This window comes from Cryptomeria japonica, chromosome 7 (assembly GCF_030272615.1).
Source record: "Cryptomeria japonica chromosome 7, Sugi_1.0, whole genome shotgun sequence".
Taxonomy (NCBI): Eukaryota; Viridiplantae; Streptophyta; class Pinopsida; order Cupressales; family Cupressaceae; genus Cryptomeria; species Cryptomeria japonica.
The window spans coordinates 110987472-110999921 of record NC_081411.1 but is presented as its reverse complement, the minus strand read 5'-3'; positions in this window follow the sequence as shown (position 1 = coordinate 110999921).

Genomic DNA, 12450 nt, shown 5'->3' with positions numbered 1-12450 from the left:
TTTGTTTTTTTATGTTTAATATGTGTATGCATGATGCAAATGTGAATGTATGTGATGTAGATGAATATAATAATGCAAATGTAAATTGTGCTAACAGGTGTTGTGTGCAGGATGTGATGCAGTTGTGATATCTATATGTATGTATGAAATGCTTATATGTGGTAATGCAGGTGCAAACTACATGAAATGCAAATGTTTTTGGTGTGTCATTATACTCAGTCATGTGATGGTAGGCTACACGTACTCAAGAATGATGATGGAAGTCAATCAAGAAAGGGGGATGAAAGATAGAAGATATGAACATGAAAGAGCTTCTTGTGCGTTATCATCATTGAGCTTTATTATGGCAAGTAGGTTATGACAATCGAGGCATATGTTCAACCCAGAAAGTCATTGTACCTGTTTGCATGGAGATAAGACAGTCACAAACAAGGAATGCCCCAGTTCACACTATACTCACAGTGTCCTCATATCCTTGGACAAGTCATAGCATTACTAAAAGACAATCCACAGACAGCAAATACAAATAGGTGACGATACCCCATCCTCACCTTTCTAGTCAAAGACATCCTGGAAAAGCTAAAAGACATGTCACCAAAAGATAAAATCAAAAGAAAACCAAGACTCGACACCAACATCCACTGTAGTCCTCAAGTTTAGTGTCTCTTGTCACTTGTTTAAGTCTTATTTGATTGTGGTCACAATGTTTACTTTCACAAAAAGGATAGATAGCACTGAACCATATGTTGTCTGAGTCTATTGAAAGATTTGATTTTGTTGAAGCTCATTGTTGCTGCTGTGTCTCATTTGAAACTGACTGAATCCATGAAGTTGATACTTTATTGCGGAGAAGATGGAACTTTATTGTGGATCTGTGATGCAAATGTTGCTTTATTGCGGATTGTGCGTGAATAAACTGAAGGAAGTTGGAAGAAATTGTACTCCTCGAATCATGTGATGCTCTCAGTTCCACACCCATCACTAGATGTAGGATTTGCCTTAGCCACAGATAGGATCTAATTTATTATGGATGGAAAAGGGAGGTTTATTATGAATGGCTAACCAATCTTGGGTAGATCAATAACAAGCCATGATGTGAATGGGTAAGTTTATTATGGATGAATTGGTCATGAGTGTGTGCGAAGTGAAAGGATGAAAGTGGATCCTGAAGGAGGGAGGAGCAATGTCTCTACGCATGGCGCTGGTGACCCAGTTTTCACCACGGTACTTGCCCAAGGCGCCACCAAAGTGGTTTTCACCATTGGACGAAATTATTTCTCTTTACTTTTTTTTATTTTTTGATTCTTTTTGTGTCACAAGGCGCCTGTTTGCCAGGTTTTCACCAAGTAATGATTTTTTTTGTTTTTATAATTTTTTTTGTATTTTTGAATTTTTTGATTTTTTTGTATTTTTGAATTAGGATACTCTGAAGAGCTATGTGTAGAACCTGCGAAGGTGCATGCTATTGATAGGATCCTCCAAAGGTTCACCTTCTATAGTTGAGAGCTGATATGCCCCGAATCCATATACTGCTATAATGATGTAAGGACCAAGCCAATTTGGTTCAAACTTGCCCTTCTTCTCTCTGTCTTGCTGATTTTTGGGATTTTCTCTGAGAACTAAGTCCCCTACCTCAAATGTGGGAGGCTTGACTTTGTGATTGTAGCTGCATTGTTCCTTGACTAAATGATGTGTAGCTTGAGTGTCTATCTTCCTTGATAAAGGAATTGAGATAAAAATACTAGCGTGTGGACTACATAAGCCCGTATGCATGTCACCTGAAGAAGTTTGGGCATTCTTGATAACAAAGTCCTTCAAGGAAGCTCCATTAAAGGTCCATGATGTATCACCAAAAGGGAAATGATGTGTAGAACAAGTGGATGAGTGATGAAGGCTTATGACTGTGAAATGAAGTGAAAGTAGCATGACATGATGGAGACTTAGGATCAACAAGTATGCTTTCTGATTTAGAATTGTAGAACTTTTGCCCCCAGTTATTTTGATATTAGGGGAGATCAACTCTTTCTCTTTTTGCTTCATAGGATTTTTATCCTTGACTTTGATTTTTGTAGAGTCCAATAGCTTTTGATTTTGATTTGGACTGAAGGAATTTTCTTTATTATTGACTTTTAGATTTTTCTTTTCAAAGCTTGATTTTTGATCCCCAATGAGTAAGGGATTTTGTAATTGTTGTTGATCCTAGTCTGGGAGCGGAGAGGAAATGGAATGAGTGGATGATATGGTAAAGCTATGTGAGTTCTCAAGAGGTTTGGCGATACGCTCAATAGATTCTTTGTTGGAACCATTCTTAGGACTATTGATATCAAGAGTTGCTTGCACCACTAGAGGAGATTTGCATTCAGACTTAGTAGCCACAACACTAGGTGGTTCATACCCAATTCCTTGTAAATTGTTTATAGATTGTTCTTGTTGACTGAATGTCTTAGGAGATAGTGGGAGTTGGTCAACATGAAAGATATACTCACCACATCCCATGTCTTTAATCTTGAATTTTTCTTTTAGCTCTGTTTGTTTGGATGTAGAAGCTTTCAATGATTCTGGATCCACATATGCTGATGAAGGAACAACTTCTTGATTAGCTAGAATTGTTATTTCTGATCTAGGTCACAGATTGTTGTCATATATGAATGGATTTGCATCAGCATTAACTGTTATTTCAACTCCATTGTGAGGAAACTTAATGCATTGGTGATATGTAGATGGGACTGCCCTCATTTCATGAATCCAAGGACGTCCTAGCAATATGTCGTATGTGAGATCTAGATCAAGTACTTGACAAACCACATCCTTTGTAATTGGCCCAACTCTGAGAGGCAAGGTGACTATGCCCTTGGACGAGCGTTCTTCATCATCATATGCCTTGATGGTGATTTGATTTGTTGAATTCGCAGCTTTATCAGAATATCCCAATTGTTTAATGGTGCTCAATGTACAAATGTTTAGACCAGCTCCTCCATCTATCAGGACTCATTTGATTCTATGTTTGTGTATGAAGGCTTCAATGTGTAATGGTGCATTATGTGGCTGACTTACGGAGGCATCATCGGCTTCTGTGAATGTAAAGGAGTGTGGAATGGAAAGGTATCCCACCATGGCTTGAAACTGGTCCACGTTCAGATCAGTAGGAATGGCAATGTCTCTCAAGATTTTGTCAAGAATAGCTTTATGAGCGGGGGATATACGTAGGAGCTCAAGAATGGAGATGAGCGCGAGTGTCTTCCCTAACTGTTCTACAAGGTCATACTCAGGTTTGGTTGATGAGGAAGTGGTGTTTTTAGTTGAAGCACCTGGCAAAGTAATTTTACCTCGACGGGTTGTAACATGACATTCAGAAGTAGGTTCGGAAGAAGATCCAACACCTTTTAGGACAATCTTGGGTCTTTGAGTAGGATTCTCAGGGTTTTTGTCCTTGATGATAATAGTAGAGACATAATTGTCCATCGAGATGTGATTGATAGTTGAATCATAGTTATAGGTTGCTCTGGTATAGTTGGTTTGGTCATCTGTTGTTTTAGCTTTTCCCTTGTCATGTTTTGGGAATGGTTCTTTAAACTTCTCATGTTCTTGATTGGATGAGTGTCCCTCAATCTCAATGTCACCTCTATCAATGAGATCTTGCACGATGTTCTTCAATCGATGACAATTTCCTATCTTATGACCCTTGCTCTTATGAAATTCACAATACTCATCATCATTCCACCAATTTGGTTTAACCTTTGGTTCATATGGAGGAAAATCTAGAACTGTGATTACCTTGTTTGCCACTAACTTTTTGAAGACTGACTTAAGTGGTTCTCCCAATGGAGTGTACTTCCTTCGTGATCTAGAAGTTGTTTGAGTATTCACTTCATTGTTTGTAGAACTTGATCCCGAAAAGATGAATTTGGGTCGCGCTGTATTGGCATCAACAACACCATCATTGACTGTGTTCTTGTTTTTATTCCAAAATCTTGGCTTGTCTTTTCCTTTAAAGTCATCTTTGTTTTCCTTGAATATCTTAATGACTCCTTGTTCAATTAGGACCTTCTCTGTTGCTAAGCCTTTTTCAATGACATCCTTGAAGGTGGACAAACAAGCTTTCCTTATATCATAGCCAATGTCTTTGTTAACGTTTTGTGTGAACATCTCTACCATTTCTTTTTGTGGAATTTCACAAGAGCATCTGCTAGCTAGATTTCTCCATCTTTGTAAGAATGATGCAAAAGACTCTCCCTCTTTTTGCTTGGTGTTGCACAAAGTAGTGACTGATATGTCTGTCTCTATATTGTAGGAGAAATGTTGAATAAATGCCTCTGCTAAGTCACCCCATGACTTAATACCAGGTGGGAGTTGGGAGAACCATTCCATAGCTTGATCAGCTAAGCTTTGTGGGAATAATCTCATCAAATATGTCTCTTCTGAAGCTACTTCAATGCAAGCTGTGAAAAACTGTCTTATGTGTGCCTTAGGATCCCCTTTTCCTCTATACTTATCAAATTTAGGCGTCACAAAGTGTGTAGGAAATGGAGGCATTGGAATGCTCTTGTCGAATGGATAAGGACATATGTCTCTCATTGTGTATGTTGGCTTTGGTGTATTTATGTCCTCCATTTTCGTTTGTAAGTCCCTGATTTGTTGCTCCAAATTGTTCTTAGGTGGAGATCGACTTCTTGGACCATACCCCATGCTTGAGGCACCAATTGGAGGAGAAGCATGTTGCATATATGGATGATATTGATCATACACATGTTCATATGGAGGAGGTCTATAATGATGCTGCATATATGGACCACTTGGTATAGATTCATGTTGAGGAACACCATATCTATTTTGTGCATGTATACCATACTCTACAGGCATGTCATGTTCTAATGTGTTGCCCCCAAATTTGACACGGGGTTTCCTTGTGTCCAAATTTTGGGCATGCCTTTGAATATCCAATTGCTTTGGTAGTTTATCCTTAGCATTTGTATGTGATTGAGCATATCCTTCTGCATAAGACTTCAATAATGGTCTGCGAAGGTGAGTATCATATGCTTGACCATGTGTATGTGGGACCTCTAGTTTTTGAAACAAAGATGATGGTGATTCAGGCACAAGATGTGGTCCTCTATTTCCTCCACTATTAGGCCTCCTTTGATCCATGTTGGAGTGAGTTTGTTGCAAAGGTCAATTTTCCATTATCTGAGACATGTCAAAATCATGAGGTATCTTGGCTCCACTTTGTACCATCATTTGTAAGAAGTATTGTCTATCTCTCCTCATTATTTCCTCAATCAGTCGATTGAAGCGGGGGTCCATAATGGATTCTTCCACATCTGTTGAATGTATTGAAAAGTTGTCCACATTGTCATTGTGTGTAGCATTGTTGTTTGTAGTGTCCATGTTCTCAACATTTGGAATGTTTCTACAGACATCCATGTCAGGCAATGTAGTGTGCTCAGGATTGAAAAAGATATCATTGTCATACTCATAAGATCTCATGTTTGCGGACTCTTGAGCCTCTTTACTTTCTCTCCTAGATTTTTGAAGACGGGTTTCAACCATGAACTAGGTATTGACCAAGATGTGTGAGACTAGATGAAAATGGAAAAAGTATGGAAGACCAAGAGTTGGATGGACTGTAAATGAATCTGAGGTGTACTTGCAATGTCCAAACTGTAAGACCAAGTATGTATGTAGTAGAGTAGGTGTGACTTCCAAAGAGAGGATAGTTTCTCTTGATGAGGTAAGTTGACCTTGACTCTAAATAAAACCAAATGAGACCCAAAGGTAAGAAACCTTGATGAGGGACCACTTAGCAAAGTGTTGTTGTATGTAGTGTGTTGACAAAGTATGACGAGGACAAGCAAGTGACCTTTTGACTCAAGTTTAGACAAGTGTGAATGTAAAGCAAGATGTGAAGCAATGATGGATTGTGTGAGACCCAAAGACAAGTTGAATGCTAGATGAAAACCTGGAGAAACAACCTAGGAAGCTCAAGAATTCCGAAACTGATTGCTTTTGTTTGCTGGACTGTAAAATTTTTCCAATTTGTGAAGTTGTTGGTTGTGACCAAATCTGAATGTTTGACTGTTTTTCGTGACAAGAGGACACAATGTTGATGAGGACTCAATGTTTGCAAGTGTTTAGACTCTCCAAGAAAAGTGTGTTGTTTGATGTAAAAATGTTTTACATACACTTGAAAACACAAAAGACACAATGTTTCATTGTTTGGTTTTGAATGTTTGAATGTTTAAAATAAGTCAAGCACAATTCTTATGGCTGGCCAAGACAATAGTTGTTGATCCCACATGGGGTTTTACCCCCGAGGCTACGCTATTCAGAGCGGATACTTAGATGCTTGACCTCACTGGCTCCATCCTCGGCACTCACTTCTCGGGTCAGCCAAGCATCAGTCCCCATGAAAACTCCCCATGGTGAATTTTGTATCTCTACTAAGAACCGTATGTGTGTGGGCCACTACTAGAGGTCCGACCTCCTACCCCAACAACTAGAAGGATTTGGGCTTCTAAAACAAAAAGGTGCTAGTAAGGGCATCCGCTTGTGTGGCCATACATGCAGCACTTTCAGCTCTGTAAATACAAAAGGCTCCCAACCGGTAGGGGTTACACCCTACAAATGATCAAATAAATTTGATCAAACGGGTTTATGGGGAGACATAGTGTCGGTATGAACTAATCAGCACACGTTATTCATAGTTTTCACCATGAATACATTTGATTATAGTGGTTCGGAAGAGGTGGGTTTTCCTCGCTACCACTTGGGTCATTCTCTATTCACTAGTAGTCCTAAAGACCACATGGGAAGACAGGCCCTCTAAAGATTAAACAAAAAGAGCCTATTGCTCAAGACACAAAAGACAATGATTCAATTTTAGTGCACCAATTGAAGTGTTTGCTAGTCTATGAAAACAAGGCACACAATAAAAATCCAAAACCCCTTGCCAAGGACTTGCAACAAAGATTTATTAGTAGTTTGGATTGTTTGAAATAATCACCCCTTCCTGCAAGCACACAAGTTAGGTAAATTTTAGATCCAAAAGACTTTGTGAATTAGGGGCCTTCAACAATGCGTTTTGTTGACCAATTCAAAGATCTGATTCATCATAAAAAAAGAACACCTGTAAAATTTCAGGAGATTTCCAGAAACGTAAGAAAATCCAAAAAATTTGCTAATTTGCTCAAAAAATTAATTTTTTATGAAAAAACATAAAAAATTCATATAAAATGAAAAATAGATCCAAAAAATCTGAAATTTTTATTGAAGAGTCTTGATGGGCTTCCAAACCTACACAAAAAAATTTCTACAACAAATCCAAGCAGTTTGTGAGATATGAGAAAAATAATGCAAGACCCTAATTTTCAAAGATCTGATTTTTGAAGAATAATTTTGCATAAAATTTAAAATCACAAAAAATATGTCCTGTTTATAATTTTGAGAGATTTCCAAAAATGTAAGCAAATCCAAAAAATTCACTAATTTTCTCTCAAAAATAATTTTTTATGAAAAATAATAAAAAATTCATATAAAATGAAAATTAGATCCAAAAAATCTGAAATTTTTACTGAATCTTTCTGATACTTTTTTTGACCTGCACAAATACATTTATGTCAAAATTCAAATCTGTTTGTGAGATCTTATCAAAATAAAGAAAAACCCTAATTTTTAAAGATCCGATTTTTAGGGAAATATTTTGCATCAAAATTAAATTCAAAAAGATCAAATCCTATGTATGATTATGAGAGGTTTCCAAAAATGTAAGAAAATCCAAAAAATTCTCTGATTTTCTCTCAAAATTAATTTTTTATGAAAAATCATAAAAAATTCATAGAAAATGAAAATGTGCTCCAAAAAATCTGAATTTTAGATTGAGAGCTCTTGATACTTTCTTCAACCTGCAAAAAATATTTCGTACAAAATTTATAAGCCGTTTATGAGATATGATTGAATCTCTCCAAGATCTTGATTTTGTGTCCAAAACCCTAGCTGCACAAGGTTATTCTCCAAATTGTTTTACAAAATAGCAATATAGGGTTAGAAAAATCCGCAAAAAACATAGATCTAAGAAAATTCCATATCCCACGGGGCGTGCCAAAATGTTTATGGTGAAAAATGGATAACAATAATAACAGAACTGAAAGGCTAAATGAATTCAACCACCAAACCCTAGCCTAACAACAACAAAGATCCACCATAACATATGAAGATAACCTAAGACAATGAAAATCAAATGAAATCACAAAGATTATACCATCACATGTCCAATAGGGTTTTGATCTCCATTCTTCCTATCTCCATTGATCTTGCTTGATATATTTGCTCTTAGATTTTATGTGCACAAGAGCTCAACAAAGAACGGAATGTGGTTGCAAGTAGGATCGTAGTGTAGTCAATTGCATAAAAGATCATTAGGTCATTAGAATGATTGATCAAGGTTTGATAATGAAGAAAGCATCTCCTTAAATAGAAGACACTATATGAAATGGAGGGATAAGATTGAGAGGTGTAAAAAGGAGGTCAGCTAGGATTAGAGGGTAGGTAGAAGAAATAATAAAATAATGAAAGAGGTAGGTAGTGTAGGAATTAAGAGATGAATGACATGTGTCATGTGTAGAAAAATCTTAATGAATTAATTAAATAAATAAAGATTTATTTAATTAATAGAAGAAATGAGATCAATTAAATAAATAAAATATTTATTTAATTTAGGAAAAGGATAATTTAAATAAATAAATGTATTTATTTAAATGAGAAATAAGGCTAGAAGAGGATAAATGAATTAATTAAATAAATAAAGATTTATTTAATTAATAGAAGAATTAGGCTTAGATAATTAAATAAATAAAATATTTATTTAATTAGACTGGACAATTTTAGGTGTCTACAGTATATACCTTGAACCGGATACAGGTAAAGAAAGGGACAAATAAAACTCCCTATGAATTATGGTGTGGATACTCACCTAATGTTTGTTATTTCAAAGTATTTGGAAGCAAGTGCTATATCAAGAGGGATGAGTATAGTTGAAAATTTGATCCCAAGAGTAATGAAGGAACTTTCTTAGGTTACTCTACAAAGAGTAAGGCATACACATTTTTGAACAAAAGGACCAGTAAGATTGTGGAAAGTGCAAATGTCAGAGTAGATGAGTACGCTAAGAAAAATGAATAGGATAGTAAGAGTGAACTAGACGACTATAAAGGGTTCGAGTACAATATACTGGTGGAACCTAATGAAGAAGATCATGTTGAAGTGGCAAATGAAGAAGCCTGTTAAGTAGAACCTGCAGAACCGGTAGAAGAAGCTTCAAGAAGTGGACTGGTATTGGCTAAGTATGTCAGAAGCAATCACTCTGCATAAAATATAATCGGTCACAAAGATGCAGAAGTTCTAACCAGAAGAAGAGCAAGAGAGAATGGTTGTATGCTCTCCATTTTTGAGCCCAAAACAAAAAAGGAGGCTCTAAAAGATGATGACTGGGCCAAAGCCATGGAAGAAGAACTGGAGAAAGTTTAGAAAAATAAAACATTGACTCTAGTGCCTAGATCGGAAAATAAAAATGTGATAGGCACTAAGTGGGTGTTCAGAAATAAAATGAATGAAATCGGTAAAGTGCTAAGAAAAAAAGAAAGATTAGTCTGCAAGGGCTATGCTCAAGAAGAAGGTTTGGACTATAGAGAAACCTTCGCACTGATGGCTAGGCCAGAAAGGGTCATAATTTTGCTAGCCTATGTTGCTTACAAAATTTTTAAAGTTTACCAAATGGATGTCAAATTGGCATTCTTAAATGGTGTGTTAGAGGAAGAAGTATACATAGAGCAACCGAAAGGGTTGTCATTTGAATATCAAAGGAATATGGTATGCAAGTTGCAAAAGGCTCTATATGGGGTGAAACGAGCACCAAGAGCTTGGTATGAGAGGTTGCACCCATATCTGCTAAGCATAAGGTTCAAAGGAACCAGTAATAACAATAATCCGTATTTGAAGAGTGGAGCTGAAGGAAAACATCTAATTGCTGAGATCTTTATAGATGACATCATCTTTGGGGGAGACGATGAGATGAGCAGAAGATTTGTAGAAAAAATGAAGCAAGAATTTGAGATGTCCATGATTGGTGAGATAAAGTTTTTTATTGGTCTACAAGTCTCACAGATAAAGAATGGCGTCTCCATTAGTTAGAATAAGTACATAAGGGAAATTCTAAAAAATTTTGGAATGGAAGATTGAAAACCTATTGGAATTCCAATGGTTACATGTTCCAAGCTCTCTAAATATGATGAGGCTGAAGAAGTGAATGAGACACTAAATACCAGTCCATGATCGGTAAGTTGCAGTATGCAGTACATAGTAGACCGGACATAGCACAAGTTGTTGTCTTGGTTGCCAGATTTTTTGAAAATCTGAAAGAGACTCACATGGTGGTAGTCAAAATAATATTTAGATACCTCAAGAGGAATGATGAGTATGGTCTTTGGTATCCACATAACGGAGACTTCAGTTTAAGTGTCTTCACTGATTCAGATTTGGCAAGGAACATTGATGACATAAAGAGCACTAGTGGAGGTGCATTCTTTCTTGGAGATAGGATTGTACCTTGGAAAAGCAAGAAACAAAACTGCATATCTCAATCCATAGTTGAGGTTGAGTATGTAGCTGTTGCAATCAATTGCACATAGATAGTTTGGATCAAGCAACTGTTGGAAGGTATCCAAGAAAAAATGATTGGACTGGTAGTGATTCATTGTGACAACAGCAGTGGCATTGACATATGCAAGAATTCGGTGATGCACTCCAAAACGAAGCATATAGCCATCAAATATCACTATCTACAAGAACAAGTTCAAGAAAAGGAAGTGATGTTAGAGTATATACCAACAAAAGAGTAGGTGTTTGATATCTTCACCAAGCCATTACAGAAGGACACCTTTGAATATCTCAAAGGTAAGTTGGGGGTTATGCCCCTACATGCAATAAAGTGAGCAAAAAGGGCTCTACGTCAATTTGATATGATTTCAAGTTTTTTTAAGACTAGATTGATAAGTGTGGAATACTCTAGTTAAGGGGAGCAGTCTTGTAAGTATACTAGAATGAATCTTTGGTATTGTTGTCAAAGGGAGAGAAATGATTATATTTTTTGAGAATTGATAAGTACTGATTGAGCTAAAGTTGTTGTATCAGAATATTACCAGTGATAGGGGGAGATATGCATTACCCAGGGTAGAAGAAATGACTAGATCGGTATAGAGATGAAGGAAGAAGTAGAACATGCAACTAATTAGATAGATTCTAAAGTGTTTGTCATCAATGCCATAGGGGGAGATTGTTGGATTGTTGGTATTGATAAAACCGGTCAATCCAGAGAACTGATATATGCGCTAATACTTGTCATTGATGTCTAACACTAACTTGTGAAGGCACTAACTGGTGAAGTGGTATCAATACAGTGGTGTTTTTCAGTAAGAAAAGGTGATGACCTACAAACACTAAGCCAATCGACCAAAAGTTCAATTAGCTCAGGGAAAGATACACTAAGCCAATTGGTTTGTCATTCAAGAAAATCGGTCACTTTGATGATGATGAAGTCACAAAAGGTGACTTAGGAAAGACAACTCGAGGTTTTATGCAATTAGAAACCTCATTGGAAAATAGGGGAAGACACTTGCCGCTAGCACAACAAATCGGCAATCAAACGATGAACCGATAATATAGAAGTGCAGTAGCATACCACTACACTGGTATGACAGAAGGAAGATAGGTGTTCGCCATAAATCTCAGAGCAGTGATCGGTTATTCAGTTGTGGTGGCAAAAGATGAGTTGGTGAGCTTGTGTCTATGCCAAATCACATGTTGGTAAGGTCAACTTCAGTTATCATGCAATCAAGCATGATTACCAGCGGATTTTCTAGTTCGCACTTAATTGATTGAACATGACCCAAAATTTACTATCTTTGGAAGATGCAGTGGAAGAATTTATTGAACACTTGACGGAAATGTTGTAGGCAGGCAGAGAAAGAGTAGGAGATTTTGAATTTGAAATCTTCTAAAATCCGTGATTGCTTTGATTGAGAGATCACCTAAAAGTGTCGATAGAAAATGTATAAAGTGTTTTTGAGTTCATTAAGAAAGACTTGATCATGAAATTTGCAATAAGAGGATCTTGTTGAAAGCGATCCAAACTAAAGAGTAGAGAGAGAGGAAGTGCTAAAAGGTTTTATCAGATCAGAGGGTGTTTGAGGTAGACCAACAGAGTACATAGCTGAGAGGTAGAGAACCGACAAAGTGCAAAGTTGAAGGTCAGAGGATTGAAAGAGCGTAGAGTCAAGGGACAGAGGACTAGCTGAGTGAAGAGCCAAAGGTGTAAGAAGAAAACTAGTTTTGTGCAGAGAAGAAACAATTGGTGTGGATAGAGTGTGATTCATATTGATATCTAATCAAGCTATCAGTAGC